Here is an 18,632-nt window from a genome sequence, read left to right as displayed (position 1 = left end):
CTAGCCTGTATGTTCATGCTTATCTATGATATATACAGGAAGTTCTCTCTATATGCTGTATAATGCTGGATTCCTATATACATGTATACAACGTTATTCTAAGCAAGTAAAACTTAATTCAGCATTCCTCAAGATCTCAGTGCTTCATCTAAATACATAACCAACACCGTCCCGCCCCCCCCCTTAACTCAGGAACCCATTTACACCAGAGTTCTCCCATTCACAACAGAGTTCTCAGTCCTCCCTTCACATCAGAATCCTACCATCACATCAGGAACCACAGCTAAGGCAGCATGGTGGAGGGCGGGAGGGCAGGCAGGAAAATTTTGAGGCACCCCTAAGGAAGCCAGAAGGCACCCCCATGGTGCCATGCCACCCTGTTTGAGAAAGGCTAACCTAAGTTATATTCCAACCATATTCTCTGTTACTGCATAATATTGTGCATGGGAGTGTGAGACTCCTTTGTAATTGGCTACTGTGGTTGGATGGACCTGTAAATTGAGAAGCAAAAACATTCACTGAGAAGGGAATCAATTACCTTGTGCCACATAAGTCAAAAAAGGACAGTTGCCACAATTAAAAGAAATACTTGCTGCAAATTGGATGACCCCCAGCAAGACAGGCGTGTTTGCACTCTCCTTGGAGGATAAGTGGATTCTTGTTGAAGACCTCAGCCTATCATTATACTGAACATTCATGGAACAGTAAACAGAAAATAAGCTCGGCTTGGAAGATGTATGGGTTTCCACTGTGTAGTCTGATGCTATTTTTTGCAGCCACAGAGATGACTGATTCATGACCTGTGAAAGTTGTCACCCCTTAGATAAAGAGCTAGACCTCAATTGTAGACTGGCTGCACCTGGTGACCACAGACTGAATACGGTTAAGTCAGCCATAAAGACAAAAAGAGCCTGTGGCACAGTGAGAACTCAGAGGTCGTTCAACACCTTCCTGAAAAGTTATTTAGTAATGAGAGTGTCAGTGGGAGGAAAGACCAGCGGAGAAAGTCTGTAGGACTGAGGAAGTGAAGTGTAAGGTGACAGTCAATGAAATGAATGTAGACACAGAGGTGGAAAGTGATAGGAAACCAGCTGACACAGGGACATGGGGTGCCAAGGAGGACTTTATAGTACTAGGAGCTGGGTGCGTTTAGTTGGTGAACCTGTAACCTGCCATCGCTGTTGTTTTTAAGTGGTGGGGGCAGCCAGCATTTGCCATAATGTGTAACTATGCTCAGCTTACACACGTCCCTCTGGGTTTGCTTTCCTCCAGCACTGTGAAGTCTGAGCTTTCTACAACTCCACTGTTTTCTTGCTTTTGCATATCGTTCTCCTCTTCTTCCAGGTCCGCCATCTTCTGGCCTCGCCCATTAAACCGGTCTACGGTTTATAATAACGGTCTAACTACATTAAAGGAGAACTATGAGGTGAGTGCTTTTAACTCACCTCATAGTTCTAGCCGACCTGTGACAATGAGACTGTCACAGGTCGGCTCAGTAGATGGGGAGGCGAGCGAACACATAGCGGCGTTCGCTCACCTCTCGATCCTATCACGGCTCTCTGCCGTGACAGGGGAGGGGTTGGATTCCCCCCTCCCCGCTCTGATCCGCCAGCGCTGACTGGTGGATCGGATGGGGAGGGGGCGGGTACAGCTGGCTCTGCCTCTAGATAGGCAGAGCCAGCTGTCAGTCACGCAGCTGGGCGGATCCCGGCACAATTGTCGGGATCCGCTTCAGCTGTGGCATCTCAGTATACCGCGAGCTACAGCTCACGGTATACTGAGCCTAGGGTGATGGGAGGACGCTAGTTTGTGTCCTCCCGTTACCCTAAGGAGAACTATGGGGAAAAGACTTAACCCCATAGTTCTCCTTTAACTCAGCATCCAGCTCCATTCCCGGCACATGTAAGATGCCTCAACTGTACACCGTACTGCACAGATACCACAGCCAGTGTACGTAGTTACAAAAATTGAGGGAAGGCATGTAAACGAGTAGAATAGAATTCTCTTTTACCAAAAGACCCTACCTGCAGGCAAGTTTTTGTTTTTTAGCTTTACTTCTGCTTTAAAGGTGTAACCCAGGGGGTGCCATCCTGATCTTGGTTAAAAGTAAACCTGCGCCTTGCCCAAGCAGAACAAAGCAGCAAGCTGACTTTAATGACCCCCTTCTCGGCAGCATCTACTCACCATTATCTCCTTCCCACAATGCTCCATTCCTTTGTGGAGTGAAAAAGAAAGGGCCCGTGGAAGCTGCATGTTGTTCTTATGGCGCTTACACAGGACTGGTCACTTTCTCCACCCCCATGTGATATTGCTGGGCCAATCACTAAGTACCAGTGCTGGCACATGAGAGGAAAAGGAGTGAGTCACATGCACCTCCATGCCTAGCATTACTGGGTATTATCATTGCTCCTAGTGGTTGAATGGAATGGCAGTCAAGTCAAGTGAGGGTGAGTAGGTGCTGCAGGGAAGGGAAGCATTAAAGTCAACCTGCTGCTTTGCCCTGCATTGGTAGGCACAAATTTGCTGTTTCTACCTTGTGGTGTATCAAAGCTATGGCACATATGGCACATGTCCTGGGCACTGCCACTTGAAGACAGCTGACTCTTTTTCTCTCCCCACCCCTCTCCCATACACATCTCCCTGCCTGGCTCTTAGCACCAGAGAGGGTGGGGAGATGCGTATGCGGGCACGATGCCAACCACAGTGTCCCAGGTTGGCAAGAGCTGGGTGGGGAGATGTGTATTATTATTATTATTATTATACAGGATTTATATAGCGCCAACAGTTTGCGCAGCGCTTTACAATATAAGGAAGACATTACAGTTACAATACAATACAAGATGGTAAGGAGGGCCCTGCCCCTGAGGGCTTACAATCTGAAAGAAGAGGGGGAAATGATACATAGGGAGGTAGCTGTGTGGGGATGAATTATTTGAGAATGTGAAGGTTCAGTGGTTAGGTCGAGGTGGGATAGGCTTCCCTGAAGAGATGAGTCTTTAGGGAACGCCTAAAGGCAGTCAAGGTGGGAGATAGACGGACAGGTTGGGGTATGACATATTAACATTACCATAATGAAAGCAGTTCATGTAACTAAATAGATATACTGTACTAACAAGCAGTGTACTACAAAGAGGTCAACATGGCTCCATTACAGAAATGACCCTCATTACTGTAATGACTGGCCGCTGCCATTCAAACAGGTCAAAGGGATACTTCGTCTTCAACACAGTGAGCATTTATCAATGAACAGACGGACTCAACATCAATCACACAGACACAAGAAGGTCATGGAGATACAATGTAACTTTGTCAATCAACACAGGAATAAAGGTCACGTTTCCAACTGCTTGGTTTGCACTGCATTCTGCAGAAAAGTAAAATGTGCATTTACATTGAGGCGCATGGATCATAGGGATTAATGATTCTAATGTCCAACTCTAGCCAAAGTGTCGCTCCTGGTTGGTCCACGCTTGCCCACTGCAGTCACATGCTCACAGAGCTTGCCACTGGTAATACTGCTGCTGAAAAAGTGGGCAGTGACAAGTCGCCATAAAAGTGGCGCCTTTATCGATCCATAAAATCAATGGCACAGGAGATGAAGAGAAACTTCTAATATGTTTCACGCGCGAAGGAGCCCCCTTCCCATTAGAGACCACTACTTTCACATGAGAAGCCTGCCTGCACCATGGAAAGGCATGATGCTCAGGCATCCCTGAGGAAGCTAGAAGGCACCCCAGGGTGCCATGGCTTGCTGGTTGAGAAAGGCTGTTCCAGTTTACTTGCTTAAAATTTCCTCCCACTATTCAGCATTAGAAGCAATGAAGCACCTCCAGCAGTGTTATAGTTTGCCCCAATCCCTGTCACTTACTGAACAGCTTGGCCTGCAAGCAAATCTGGAAATTCATGATAAATGAATAAAGGAATTTATATCCAAAATGTTTCATTATATGTATTAACGATGTACAGATATCACAATACAATATTTCTTACAACAGTGGTCAGCTTCAGTTAGTCACATAGCCACTGCCATGGGTCAAATAGCTAATAGGCGTGCACCAGCTACAATTACCTGTCAATCACCAGGCCAGACAACTAGCCAACATCATTTACAAGACCCTGTCAGTCCGATGTCACACAAGAAAACTACATATCATCCAGAGGAACACAACGTATAATTAGAGAGGGCTACACGAAGAGCTGGATATGTCATTAGAAACAGTAGACCTGAGCCTATAGGCTACAAAGCCAAAGAAGCGCCTTTTTCCTGTACAGTTATAAACCACAAACTTTTTTACCAACATCGGCAGAAATACAGTCATATCATATAAACTTAATTACAATATAGAATATTCTAGGCCAAGTTTGGCCCAGTTTAATAGGAACATTTTATGAGTAGAAGGTGCCATCCTAGCAGAGAGGGCTGCTTTGGACATCAAAGGTTGTGTGCCTACAAGCTGCCGCAAAGGATAACCGGACATGGCTACTCAACTAACAATATCACTGGAGTTATGCGGGGATCATTTAGCCACAAAGCTTCCACCGGTTGGAGGGTCAATGGAACACGCTACGCCAGCCTTTCTCAACATTTTCATTAATGTGCAATATAAGAAGAAATAAATAATAAGGAATGTAGCATGCTAACAGTGCCGAGCTGAAGCATATATCTTCGGCTTAGCTGAGCCACTTGGCCGCCTTCGGCTGCAGTACAGGCTATTGTGAATAGACCGTACAGCAGCCCTTTGGTTCGGCTGAACTGAAGGGCTCTGGCGGCCGAAGAGAGCCGAAGGATCAGCCGAAGCTACGGCTGTATACTTCAGCTCAATAGTCAATAACCCCCTTAGTGTTTGACACACCCAAGGTTGTTTTATACAACAACATTAGTAATATTAATAGAATTAAACTAATAATAATATCCAGGAAGAAAATACAGCCAGTGAAATTGGTGATCAGTGAAGAATGTCCCCCTTACTTGTGGTGATCAGTGGAGTAGTTTCCCCTTACATTGGTGATCAGAGGAAAAGGCCCTCCTTACATTGGTGATCATTGGAGAAGATCCCCCTTACATTGGTGATCAGTGGAGAAGGTCCCCCATACTTTGGTGATCAGTGGAGACGTTTTCCCTTACATTGGTGATCAGTGGAGAAGTTCCCCTTACATTGGTATTCTGTGGAGAAGGTCCCCCTAACAGTGGTGATCGGTGGAGAAGGTCCACCTTACATTGGTGATCAGTGGAGAAGGTGCCCCTTACTTTGGTGATCAGTGGAGAAGTTCCCCTTACATTGGTATTCTGTGGATAAGGTCACCCTAACATTGGTAGTCATTGGAGCTATGTCTTCATAAACTGATGGTTGGTGAAGTGGTCAGTTATATTGGTGGTCAGTGACCTGCTCCCTTACATTGGTAATCAGTGGAGAAGGTCCCCCTTACCAAGTCCTGGGGAAGAAGATGAGGAGTGCTGCCAGACTTTGCACACCTTACTTATTTCAAGGGTCAGTCATAGCAATTAGGGAAAATGTTCTAACCTGCCCCATTGATTGCTTCTCTGCAGGGGTTGAACAGACATGAGAAAACATGGTGGGTGACTGGCATCTCATGTCTATCAGAAGGGTAGGGCTTTGACAGTAAAATAGATGGCTATACTATTGAATGGACAACCCCTGTCACGCAGAGATATTGTAAAGAGCCTCGTCACTCAAAATGTCATACAACTAGGCCATAAACCAGCCAGGCCAATCAAATGTAAACACTGTACTAATTAGCTCTGTCACTAAACAAAGGGTAACATCTGTCTACTACACAACCAATCAGCCCCTCACACTGAGACACAAGAAGCCTAAGATGAGATGTGCTAGTAATAGAGCTTGGGTTGTGAGGCTGTACCAGGCTCCCCTGAGATCAGAGAATCAAGAAAGACCAGTTGGATAAGGCAGCCTGAGTGCAAATGTAGAAGTGCGCACCGAGCCATTTAGAACCATCTGTATACATCTGTGTCTGATGTATAGCTCAAGTGTCCATGGGTTGGAGATCACCTACAATCTTACAGTTGCTTCCTGTCAACTGCTTCATCTCATATACTGTATACTGTACACGGGTTCTCAGGCGATGAGATCCAATGTTGGTGGTCAGGCAAGTTGACTGTCCAGAAATTGTCCAACTTCTATTGTACTTTGGTTTTATGATTCTGCTTAATAATGTCAATCCCCATATTCCTGTCCTGATAGCAAGAGAAAGAGTAAGGCAGAATGATGCCCTAAGCTTTGTAAATCTCCCCCTTCCCCATCCTTCCTTAGATTGCCATTAATAAGAGTTGCAATGGGCCAAGAGAAGCTGCACCGTCTGCACTGTGTGTACTACAAGTGCATGCTCCCTTGTGAAGTGACAGGCAGGTCCACAACTTTGACCAGCTGTGCTGTCCTCTGGACCACTGGACATCCATCAGGCCCAAAGCTCCTGCCCAGGTTGCCTTTTGGGTAATCCGCTTGTGCTGACAGGTTCCTACCATTGCCCATCCAAAAGGAAGTACGTTTACCCCTCAACTACTGGTATACCTTAAAGGAGAACTATGAGGTGAGTGCTTTTCACTCACCTCATAGTTCTAGCCGACCTGTGACAATGAGACTGTCACAGGTCGGCTCAGTAGATCGGGAGGTGAGCGAACACATACCGGCGTTCGCTCACCTCTCGATCCTGTCACGGCTCTCTGCCGTGACAGGGGAGGGACTGGATTCCCCCCTCCCCTGTCCGATCCTACAGCGCTGACTGGTGGAACGGACAGGGAAGGGAGCGGGTACAGCTGGCTCTGCCTCTAGATAGGCAGAGCCAGCTGTCACTCACGCAGCTGGGAGGATCCCGTCATCTACGTCGGGATCCGCTCCGGCTGCGGCGTCTCAGTATACCGCGAGCTGTAGCTCGCGGTATACTGAGCTTAGGGTAATGGGAGGACGCTAGTTTGTGTCCTCCCGTTACCCAAAGGAGAACTATGGGGAAAAACACTGACCCCATAGTTCTCCTTTAAGGACTTCATTAGCCCACAGTGTAAAGTTTAGATAGTTGGCTTCTGCTACAGTCTCCTAACTACTAGCAGCTCAGCTAATGTAGGGATCCTGAAGGTTCAGAATGACAGTTGTCCCTAATGGGATCATAAGGGACAACTGTAATTATGAACCTTTTACCTTGTTCAGACTTTCTCAGCTATGTTGAGTAGGAGAGGAGTAACCTCTTATAGGGAAATAGTTGGCCGCTCTTCTGCTGCAGTCTGCTAACTACTAACATCTCAGCTAACGTAGGTGGTCCTAAAGGTTCAGAATGATAGTTGTCCCTAATGGGATCATCATTACCTTGTTCAGACCTTCTCAGCTATATTGACTAGGAGAGGAGTGAACTGTTACAGGGAAATAGTTGGCAGCCTTGCCCTCTTCTGCTACAGTCTGCTAACTACTACCAGCTCAGCTAATGTAGGGATCCTGAAGGTTCAGAATGACATTTGTCTCTAATGGGATCATAAGGTGCAACTGTCATTGTGTATCTTTTACCTTCTTCAGACCTTCTCAGCTGTACTGAGTAGGAGACGAGTGACCTCATACAGGGAAATATCTTATACTGTATGTACCAGAAACCTTACAAAAGTATTTCACCGGCTGCAGAGTTCTGAAGCTTAGTATATATTTGCTTTGGACCATTTCAGATTCGAATGACACTGATTGGGGTTCTCCTTTACAATGACCCAGCTTTGACCTGGTATTAGGACACTGCATGTTTGTGGTGTTTTCAGCCATGAAAATGATTAATAGCGCCGCTTTTACCTCCCGTATCACTATGCTTGCAATGTGCTGCACAAAGCAGGACAGGAGTTGAGGATAGGGGCTCCCTGCAGCTATATTCATCCCCCTTTCACCTCCATATAGTAATCGGAGATGGATGTTATATTAAGAATGCAGGCAGACAAGTCTACACATTGTTTCAAGTTAATTAAATGTAAAATATGTCCCGTACAGCTCCCCAGTTCTCTTCCATCGTAGAACAGAGACGCAGTGTGCGTACGTACATACAAATGGGCCCTGGGTGCTCTCCATATGGTTACATAGTAACTATGTAACTATTTGTTCCGCATTCCAAGTTCTTCCAAGTTGGAAGTCCATGAGTGCGCCCAACTTGGAACACAATCTAAAAGCACACTGTAGACCTAGACAGTAAGTAGTCAGGTGGAGGAGAGGAAGGAGGACCTTATGTTGACTTATTCTATCAGTCAGTGCAATGCGCAACAAGCCATAGTGACTACTAAGGCATGACCTCAACTAAACAGAACCATCACTGCTGTTGGGATAGGTCCACCTATGGCTGTCGAGAAGCAATGGGATGGATGTTTTTGTGTTCACGTTTTCACATGCGTGCTTTTTTTCTAAGAATGTATAGCATGTTGGGAAATATTAATGCGGAACAAATGGGGATCATGCGGACATTTCCAACTAAATCCCATGAAGCATTCCTCCAACAGAAACCTCCCATATGTGTTGGTTCTGGTCACATCAGAAATTCTGGATGACGGTTTCGGGATCCTCCATGGGTGGGCACTTTTGAATGGCCCCCCTTGAGAGCAGTTGACACTGTGTCTTGAGATGATGTATAGGTTTTATGTTTTCTCTAAAGCAGGCCATAGACTTTTTTTCTTGTTCCGCCCTGCTGAACCTAACATTTATGCCCCTCAACTAATTGGAGACAACCTCATGGTGGTCATGAAGCATGTTGGGAAATGAAGAACAGGAGAAGGTTTTTGGGGTAGTCCTTCAAGACACGGGATACAATTAATATGGTACTGCAGCTTAGTGGGGAATGGTTAAAACTTGTCAGATTTGTATTTCCTGTCCCATAGCCAGGTGTCTCGGACTATAGAGTGAGGATCAATGTCCCCAAAGGGGATACCAACGGTGAACAAACCCAGGCAAATGTTCTAACCCCGTCCAAAACTAAATTGGAGTTCCACATCAAGAAATAAGGATATTTGAAGCAAGGACTGACCCAAGTATTCTCTGAAAGTTTAAGGCAATGATAATATTTATAACTGTGTTGAGAATCTCTGACATGTCCCCAGAGACTCATCAATATAACTCGGCCTCCAGCACTTGGACGTTTCAGAACTGTTCCTATGGCCTGGGGACTTCTATACAAACACAGCTACTGCAGGATGGCCGGGGCTTATCAGTCCACTGCTTGCAGGGAAGGGGTTAATACTGGCAAAAGCCGACTTCAGGAAAATCCATCAGAGGCAGGATGTCCCCCTAATGGGTAAACCAGAACACTGTGTGCCTGGGGACGGGGATGGGGGGGCGAGGGTTTAGCAGCATTTATGGGGAGCATTTAAATGTCCGCCAGACCCTAACAATTAGATGGCACCCGTCCTACAGTGTGCTGGAGAAACGTCATCTGGAATCTGATTGGTCGATAGGATATTTCAGACACTTTTTGCCCTCCAGCATTATCCCGCTGTACTGAAGATCCTCCAAATTATACCAGAGACCTCCAAACATTCAGGATTCACACCAGACACAGTGCGTTCCGGCCCAATTCTGGCCAGAACGCACTGCATCGCATTGCAGCCGGCTCACTGTGTTGTGGGGCAGGAAGGGGCGGTCCATTGAAGTGAATGGCACCGTAGCCACGCCCTCCGGCCTCAATACGATCAGCCGCACAGGAACACAAGGCACATTGGGGGGAATTTATCAAAACCGGAGCAGGCAAAAACTGGAGCAGCTGTGCATTGCAAACTATCAGCTTCTCTCTTCAGTCTGTTCAGTTCAGATTTGAGAATGAAAGTGAGAAGCTGATTGGTTGCCATGAACAGTTGCTCCGGATTTTGTCTGCTCCAGTTTTGATAAATTCCCCCCATTATGCCTGCGGTCCAGTCCGAACACAATGCTGCAAGCACTATTTTGTTTAGACCGGACGACTGCAGGCACAATGTGCCTTGCGTTCCCGTGCGGCCGATCGCATTGCGGCCGGAGGGCGTGGCTACATTGCCATTCACTTCAATGGACCGCCATGCCCCCTCCTGCCCCACAACATAGTGAGCCGGCCACAATGCCATGCAGTGCGCTCTGGCCAGAATCGGGCCGGAACACACTGAACACACTATGTCTGGTGTGAACGAGGCCTTATAGAGTGACCACACTATGTCCCTGTTTCCTAATGGCACTTGTATGTTGCCACCCTGTCACATGGGCTTCTGATGGAGACTACAAGTGGCTGTTCCAACACACATTACACAGGCATCGTCCATAGATGCCGACTGCCCACATCTAGGTGATGCTGTGTCCCAGGCTGTGTCTGGTGATCACAGCAACACTCTTATTGGAGTTACTGAGCATGTGCAGCATCACTGAGGGGATCACAGTTGTGCGTAGGTGGTCCGTGAATTAATAGGGGAGTGGTCTTTCCAAAAGTGGGCGGGACTGTCGGAAAGGAGAGCAAGATATGTGTAGTCCATGGGTGGGGCTGACAGCGTCCCGGGGACTGGGCCAAAGATGTGGGCGAGTAAGTTATCACCATCAACAAACCTGAGAAGAGCCATGCAGCCAACGCTGGAGTGCATGTTGACAGGAAGTGGCTGCAAAGAGGATATAGGAGGTCAGCAGCACTAAGATGCAACAAAGGATGAAATAAGGTGAAAATAAGTATTTTATGAATGACAAATGTTGATGATACGCAGAGCTTTAGCCGCTAAGTATTTCTCTGAGGTGATAATGCAGATTCACAAATACCGAGCGCCTGTGAGCAGCGCCATCCGCAGTCATTACCAGCACCTGTTACTTTTGGTATATCTGGTAAGAATTGCGGCAAGGTATATGGGTACTGCTTTGTACACTTATCTATAGAATGCATATCTGGGGACCTGTGGCATACTGGTAAGTTGTGATTAACTCAAATGTCGTTTATTTACAAAATACATGCATAGTGTATACTTTACAAACAAATTGCCGTGAAGCGCTGTAGTGTTCGGGTTTGGCCTGAAGAAAAGGTGGCAACCCTAAGCGCCCATCGGACATGTTTGTTGTCACACAGAGCCGGGGACACAGATTCCTGACACTGTAGACAGGAAGTTGCACAATGATTAAACAGGTCAGTGGCCTAAGTGTTTACCGGAAACTCTGAATATCATGGAGTCTGCAGATCATCGCTCAGTACAGGATGAAATATGCAGAGCATCACTTATCATGGAGTCTGCAGATCATCGCTCAGTACAGGATGATATATGCAGATCATCACTTATCATGGAGTCTGCAGATCATCGCTCAGTACAGGATGATATATGCAGATCATCACTCATTATAATTCTATGTAATATCTGCAGAATGTCACTGAGTGCTGGATGTGTAATGTCTGCTTAGCATCGCTCATCCACATAGATCATCGCTCCACAAGACGCTATGCAGAGCATTGCCGGCCATAACTACTACTGCCTGCAGAGCATCACTTATCAGAGGCTATGTGTACAATGCAGATCATTGCATCCAATGAGCTACACAAGGTATGCAGAGAATCAGTCACCGCAGGGGAGAATCTTCATACAGCTATCATAGGCAGAGTATCACTCATAGAATGTTATGTAATACAGCAGACTATCACTCCTAGGAGACTATGTAATATATGCAGAGCATCACTCATGGAATGTTATGTAATACAGGCAGAGCATCACTTGGTACAGGTAATATACAGGGGTACCGGTAATATACAGGGGTACGGGTACTCCTAGAATGAGATCCTAATAGGTTGGACTTGATGGACTAATGTCTTTATTCAACCTCAAATACTATGTAACTATGTAACTATGTAACTCATAGGAGGCTATGTAATCTATACAGAGCATCACTCCTAGGAGGCTATGCAATATATGCAGAGCATCACTCATAGGAGGCTATGTAATACAGGCAGATCATCACTCATAGAAGACTATGTAATACAGGCAGAGCATTACTCCTAGGAGGCTAGGCAATTTATGCAGAGCATCACTCCTAGGAGGCTATGTAATACAGGCAGAGCATCACTCCTAGGAGGCTATGTAATACAGGCAGAGCGTCACTCATAGGAGGCTATGTAATACAGGCAGAGCATCACTCATATGAGGCTTTGTAATATATGCAGAGCATCACTCATAGGAGGCTATGCAATATATGCAGAGCATCACTCATAGGAGGCTATGTAATATATGCAGAGCATCACTCATAGAAGACTATGTAATCTATGCAGAGCAGCATTCATAGGAGGCTATGCAATATATGCAGAGCATCACTCATAGGAGGCTTTGTAATATATGCAGAGCATCACTCATAGGAGGCTATGTAATATATGCAGAGCATCACTCATAGGAGGCTATGTAATATATGCAGAGCATCACTCATAGGAGGCTTTGTAATATATGCAGAGCATCACTCATAGGAGGCTATGTAATATATGCAGAGCATCACTCATAGAAGACTATGTAATCTATGCAGAGCAGCATTCATAGGAGGCTATGCAATATATGCAGAGCATCACTCATAGGAGGCTTTGTAATATATGCAGAGCATCACTCATAGGAGGCTATGTAATATATGCAGAGCATCACTCATAGGAGGCTATGTAATATATGCAGAGCATCACTCATAGGAAGCTATGTACCCTGTTTCCCTGAAATTAAGACCTACCCCAAAAATAAGACCTAGTACTATTTTTGTTAATTGCTTAAATATAAGACCTACCCCGAAAATAAGACCTAGTTGTGACCATTCCCAGGGCCGGTGGTGGCATAAGGGGAGAACTTGAAGAGCTGCTGGAGAGAATCAGCGGTGCCCACGAAGCTAGCGCTAGAGGAAGCGAGGCGGCAGCGGAGGGAGCAGAGCCGCATAAGCCGATGCCTCCTCTATAGCGCCGGCTCCTATCACAGGCGGAGTGATACCAAATGCATTCCGCCTGTGAGGAATGATAGTGAAAGCGCGCTTCGCTCATTCTGGCCAGCGATTGGTTACCAAATTGCTCTTGGAAAGGTACAGCACCCCTGACTGCCCTGATCACCCTATTCTTAACTTTGCCACTCACTCCTGTCATGTAAGTCTTCTACCGGTAATAAGTGTGGATTGTTGTACATTAAAAAAATAAGACCTACCCTGAAAATAAGACCTAGTGCATTTTGTTGAGTCAAAAAAAATATAAGACAGTGTCTTATTTTCGGGGAAACACGGTAATACAGGCAGAGCATCACTCCTAGAATGCTATGTGACATAGACAGAGCATCACTCATAGGAGCCGATGTAAAACATGCAGAGCATCTCACTTAGCCTGGTTTGGAATGCTCTGCTGTGCACATAGGGCCATCACACTCCAGGATAAAGTGTAACTCTGTACGTGCTGCAGCTCAGGCAGAGCATCTCTCTGTTATGTGAAGTATGTAGACAAGGAGGACTCACTGCAAGGCAAGTGCTATCTCTGCCCTGCTCCAAGGCCAATTACATTGTAATGAGTGAACCGTTCACACTTCCCTGAACAGCTCTGACAATGAGCCTTGCAGAGCATCGCAGGAACATTTGTACAACATGCTGCCTATGTGAGGCTGGGGCCACCTGCAGAATATCACTCCTGACTAGATCAAATCTGCATAGACAGATCTCATAACAGCAGAGTGCCACTCCCTATTGTGTAAGTTCCGTACAGCCAAGTTGTCTGCCATCTGCAGACCATCACTCCCTAATATGAATCTTCAAACTTTGTGCCTGCAGAGTATCGCTCACTACTTTATTGCTGAGCTGGGTGCTTCCTGAAGGGTATTGCTCTTAAGATGTCAGTTTCTCAAAGCTAGGCTGTGTACTACCCGCAGAGCATCACTCACTGCTGCTTACATTCTGCAGAGCCAGGCTGTGTGCCACATGCAGATCATCACTCCCTTTTGTGCAGGACAAGATTTACCAAACTACAGAGTATCACTTTTTATTTTTCTGCAAAGGGCTGCGTGACACCTGCAAAGCATCACAATCAGATCTTCACATGCAAGGTTTTTTTTTTTAAGCCTGCAGACTATCACGCCCGGGTGATGTAAGGTCTTGCACCCTGCAGGGTATTACTAAGAATGTGTTAGCTCTTAAGCCACAAGATTTGCGACTTTGTAGAGCTTAACTTACAATTTTCGGGAGTGTAAAATACAGGACTCAGAGCATGCCTTAGAATGTGCTGAAATTTAAGCCGCAGTCTATATGAGTCTGCAGAGTATTACTCCTAAATATGTCGACCCTTCAGGCATAGGCTTTGTCACCCTGCACAGTGTCAAAGCAGGAGGTTACACCTTGTAAGTGAGATCTTCAGAGGCAGACGGTGCACCCTGCAGAGTATCACTTCTTAACAGTCTTGCACCTTGGATACCATTGCAATTTATTTGTCAAGCCCTGAAGAAGGGGGAGTCCTTTTCCCCGAAACGCGTTGGATGTACATAATGGTCTTAACCAATAGAAAATTATTTCAAGCAAGATGCATACTTGGCGCTCCTCGCCACACACCCAAAAAGTTGCCCGTCTTAAGAGGTCTAAATTTTGCAAAAAAAGCAGAAGCGAACCCCCACCAGATCCATACATACTTCACTTGCATTGTACGGTAAAACGCACCGTATTCTCTATTCATCAAAACCAACCTTGACTCTCATCGCTCCAGCGCTGTCAGCGCTATCAACCCACCAGATCTACCCCACTTTCATTGAAAGCTCTTCAGAGGCAGGCTGCTGATCACAATGCAATGTACAGTCTATGCCTTGCCCGACAATCTGCAGTGTAAAACCTCGCTATGAATTCCCCATTACACAAAGACCGGTGCAGCTCCCACCCTCATCTACCCAACACACTCACAGGTCAGTAGCAGCGCTGCAGCCTCCAGGCGGATGGCTTCTATCAGGCCGGCTCTGATGAGGGTCCCTGGCTGCAATGCTGTAGAAGTTGTCCTTCAAGTCTCAGCCCCGTATCCTGCACACTTTTTGAACACACAGAAGCCTGCCTCCCTCCCTCTCTCCCCCCATTCTCTCCCCTCCTCTCCCAGCCCCCAGTAGACTAGTAAGGGTGAGCTCATGCTTTGGAGCTGTGTAATATGAGTTCAGGGGCTGTGCAGCAGCCTACACACTGAGCTCCGAAGGGTTAATGGGGATAATAATTTGCAATGTTAATAGGAGCGCAGCAAGGGAGGAAATGTGACGGAATCTGCTATAACATGTTCTACACAGCGATATATAGACACACGTATACACATACATAGGAGTGTATACAAAGAGACCATGTTACTTTGCTAAAAGATCTCACAATCTATGAGTGTAATTTGTGTCCTTCTGGTAGGAAACGGTCACAGAGGCCATACAGCTGACAAGTGGCCCCCTTTCTGCAGGACTTCACGCCCGTCCTGCAAACTGCCCCATACTCTCCATGACTTACAGCGTGTCCTGCCAAGCAGGGGGGTAGCACAGAAGTTACCATGGCTGGTGGCACACATAGGCGCACCGCCATTACTTAAAGCATTTTACCGTTTTCTCAAATGTAGTATTATGCAGATGTCTGATTTGGCTCTAAGCCCTCGTTCACACCTGAACGTTTTGTAGCGCGTTCTACGCTCGACGAACGCTCTACAAAACGCTCAAAAATATAAATCCGATTGTATTCAATGGTCTCGTTCCCACCTTGGCGTATTTCCGCCCGTCCCTAACGCGCTACAAAACGGCCCACGCCTGAAAAGGTACATGTACTACTTTGGGCCGTTTTGTTGCGCGTTTCCAATGGAAACAAAACAGCCCAAAGTAGTACCTGTACCTTTTCAGGCGTGGGCCGTTTTGTAGCGCGTTAGGGACGGGCGGAAATACGCCAAGGTGGGAACGAGACCATTGAATACAATGGGATTTATATTTTTGAGCGTTTTGTAGAGCGTTCGTCGAGCATAGAACGCGCTACAAAACGTTCAGGTGTGAACGAGGGCTTAAGGGAATGTATGATGATTTTAGTTTTGTTTTAGTTTTTCAAATAATTCATCCCCACACAGCTACCTTCTCATGTATCACTGGCCCCTCTCTCTTAGATTGTAAGCCCTCAGGGACAGGGCCCTCCTTACCATCTTGTCTTGAATTGTATTGTGATTGTAATGTCTTCCTTATATTGTAAAGCACTGCGCAAACTGTTGGCGCTCTATAAATCCTGTATAATAATAATAATAATAGTAAATTCGCATTACCCATCCCCATATTCTAGGTGGGACATATACCTAGCTAAGGCTCTTGGTGAGACATATGCGTGTCTTTGGTTCTTGGTGAGACATATGCCTGGCTAAGGCTCTTGGTGAGACATTTTCCTGTCTAAGGTGCTTGGTGAGACATATGCGTGTCTTTGGTTCTTGGTGAGACATATGCCTGGCTAAGGCTCTTGGTGAGACATTTTCCTGTCTAAGGTGCTTGGTGAGACATATGCCAGTTGAGGGTTCTTGAAGAGACGTATACCTGTCTAGGGTTCTTGAAGCGACAAATGCTGTCTATGATTCTTGAAGAGTCATATGTCTGTCTAGGATCCTTGGTGAAACATCTACTTGTGTAGGGTTCTTGGTGAGACATATGCCCATCTAGGGTCCTTGGAGCGACATATGCCTGTCTAGGTTTCTTGAAGAGACAATGCTGGCTAAGGTGTTTGGTGAGACATTTGCCTGTCTAGGGTTCTTGGAGAGACACATGCCTGTCTAAAGTGCTTGGTGAGACATTTGCCTGTCTAGGGTTCCTAAAGAGACATGTGCCTGTTCAGGGTTTCTGTTGGTGAGACATGTGCCAGTTGAGGGTTCTTGAAGAGACATATACCTGTCTAGGGTTCTTGAAGAGACATATACCTGTCTAGTCTACTTGAAGAGACATACTGTATACCTGCCTATGGTTTTTGAAGAGACATATGCCTGTGTAGGGTTCTTGGTGAGGCATCTAGTTACATAGTTATACAGTTGTTGAGGTTGAATAAAGACACAAGTCCATTGAGTTCAACCTATTTATTGTCTAGGCTTATTGGTGAGACATATGCCTGTCTAGGCTTCTTGGTTGGGACACATGCCTGTCGAGGGTTTCTGAAGAGACATATGCCCATTGAGTGTTCCTGGAGAGACAAATGCCGTCTAGGGTTCTTGGAGAGACATATGCCAGTCTAGGGTTCTTGGAGAGACATTTGCCTGTCTAGGGTTCTTGAAAAGACATATGCCTGTGTAGGGTTCTTGAAGAGACATATCCTGTCTAGGGTTCACAAAGAGACATACAGTATACCTGTGTAGGGTTCTTGGTGAGTCATATGCCTGTGTAGGGTTCTTGGAGAGACATATGCCTGTGTAAGATTCTTGGTGAGACACATGCAGTGCAGGGTACTTGAAGAAACATATACCTGCCTATGGTTCTTGGTGAGAATTATAGTTACATGGTTATTGAGGTTGAATAAATTAAAGACACAGGTACATTCAGTTTAACCTATGCACTGTCTAGGCTTATTGGTGAGATATATGTCTGTCTAGGGTCTTGGTGAAACATATACTTGTGTAGGGTACTTGGTAAGACATAGGTCTGTCTATGGCAAGTATGGTTCCATTCTTACCAGCCTTTAGCCAATATGATACCATGAGATATGAAAGTTAGAATAGAAGGTTATTACATTACAACCAATCGAATGCCTGCAGTTATCCAAAAAGTGTGGTAAGAATTGAGTGGGACAAATTAGATCAACTGGGCCTCAGAATAGCTTGTGGTTCAGCATTGCGGTGGGTTATGGTCTCAGGTTTTGGGGTTGAAGTTTAATCTGCTTATGTTTTGCGTTCCCTGGTTCCTCCCTTCCCCCTCATCAACATGTCAATTACATTTTTCCAAAAATTTCCATTCCCCTTTCAACCCTATTTTCAACCCAGAGACATCATCCTTGGGTCTTTCTTCTTCTCTATGCAATACAGGCAGATCATGGTTTGTGGGAGAGGCCGGCAGGGTGCTGTACCTAACTTCCTAAAAACAGGAAGCTGTGGCAACGCTCACAACGCTGAACCTCTGTGATTGTCTGAAATCCAGTGAATGAAAATGCTAAGTAATGCTGGACGTTCTCCAGGCAGGAAATGAGACGGGCTCTATCTGACTTGCTACAGCTTCTAATGAACATTGCGAGAAGCTCACAGTGTGCAATGAAATCAAAAGAAGCAATTGTCAGTCCAGGAGAGGAGCCGGTAAAACTGGGCAAGACTGAAGAGTAGGCCGGAGGTCAGAAATAAGATTGAAGGGAAGACCAGAGATCAGTTTTAATGACAGATGGTTTTGTGGAGTGCCAATCAATGAGCAATGCTGGGGTCAATGCTCCTTTGAGCTTTTTCTGTTAATGGCCCCAGGAGAGATGGCGGTGGCTGTATGAGAAGAATTGTTCATGATTTTTGTGTTACTCATTTACAACTGGAAAATGTTTGCTCTCCCTAGAAACATGCTGTGTAACCAGAGGGTTATGGAGAACGGGGAGGGGGGGGGGGGTCACATTGCTCTGCAACGTGCCACAAAATCCAGGAGAGTCAGCTTTATCCATTATGCAAATACTTTCTGTAACAGTCATACTTACATATAGGTGAAATGTGAGATTTACTGCCAGGCAGCTCAA

At 45.9% G+C, this 18,632-nt stretch overlaps 1 protein-coding gene across 1 annotated transcript in view; it reads right to left on the bottom strand.

The window, feature by feature from the left end:
• LOC108792478 (lysyl oxidase homolog 2-like) overlaps positions 1–15,000 on the bottom strand; it is an 81,931-nt gene extending 66,931 nt beyond the window's left edge. Inside the window, exon 1 of the mRNA XM_018563267.1 lies at positions 14,859–15,000. The gene's annotated coding sequence lies outside the window, so the exon portion shown is untranslated. The remainder of the gene's footprint in view (positions 1–14,858) is intronic.
• Positions 15,001–18,632: the final 3,632 nt, after the last annotated feature.

The sequence above is a fragment of the Nanorana parkeri genome, unplaced genomic scaffold (assembly GCF_000935625.1).
Source record: "Nanorana parkeri isolate BGI_ZX_2015 unplaced genomic scaffold, ASM93562v1 scaffold646, whole genome shotgun sequence".
NCBI lineage: Eukaryota > Metazoa > Chordata > Amphibia > Anura > Dicroglossidae > Nanorana > Nanorana parkeri.
Note: the sequence above shows the minus strand (reverse complement) of the source record. Positions and strands in the feature narration are given on the sequence as shown.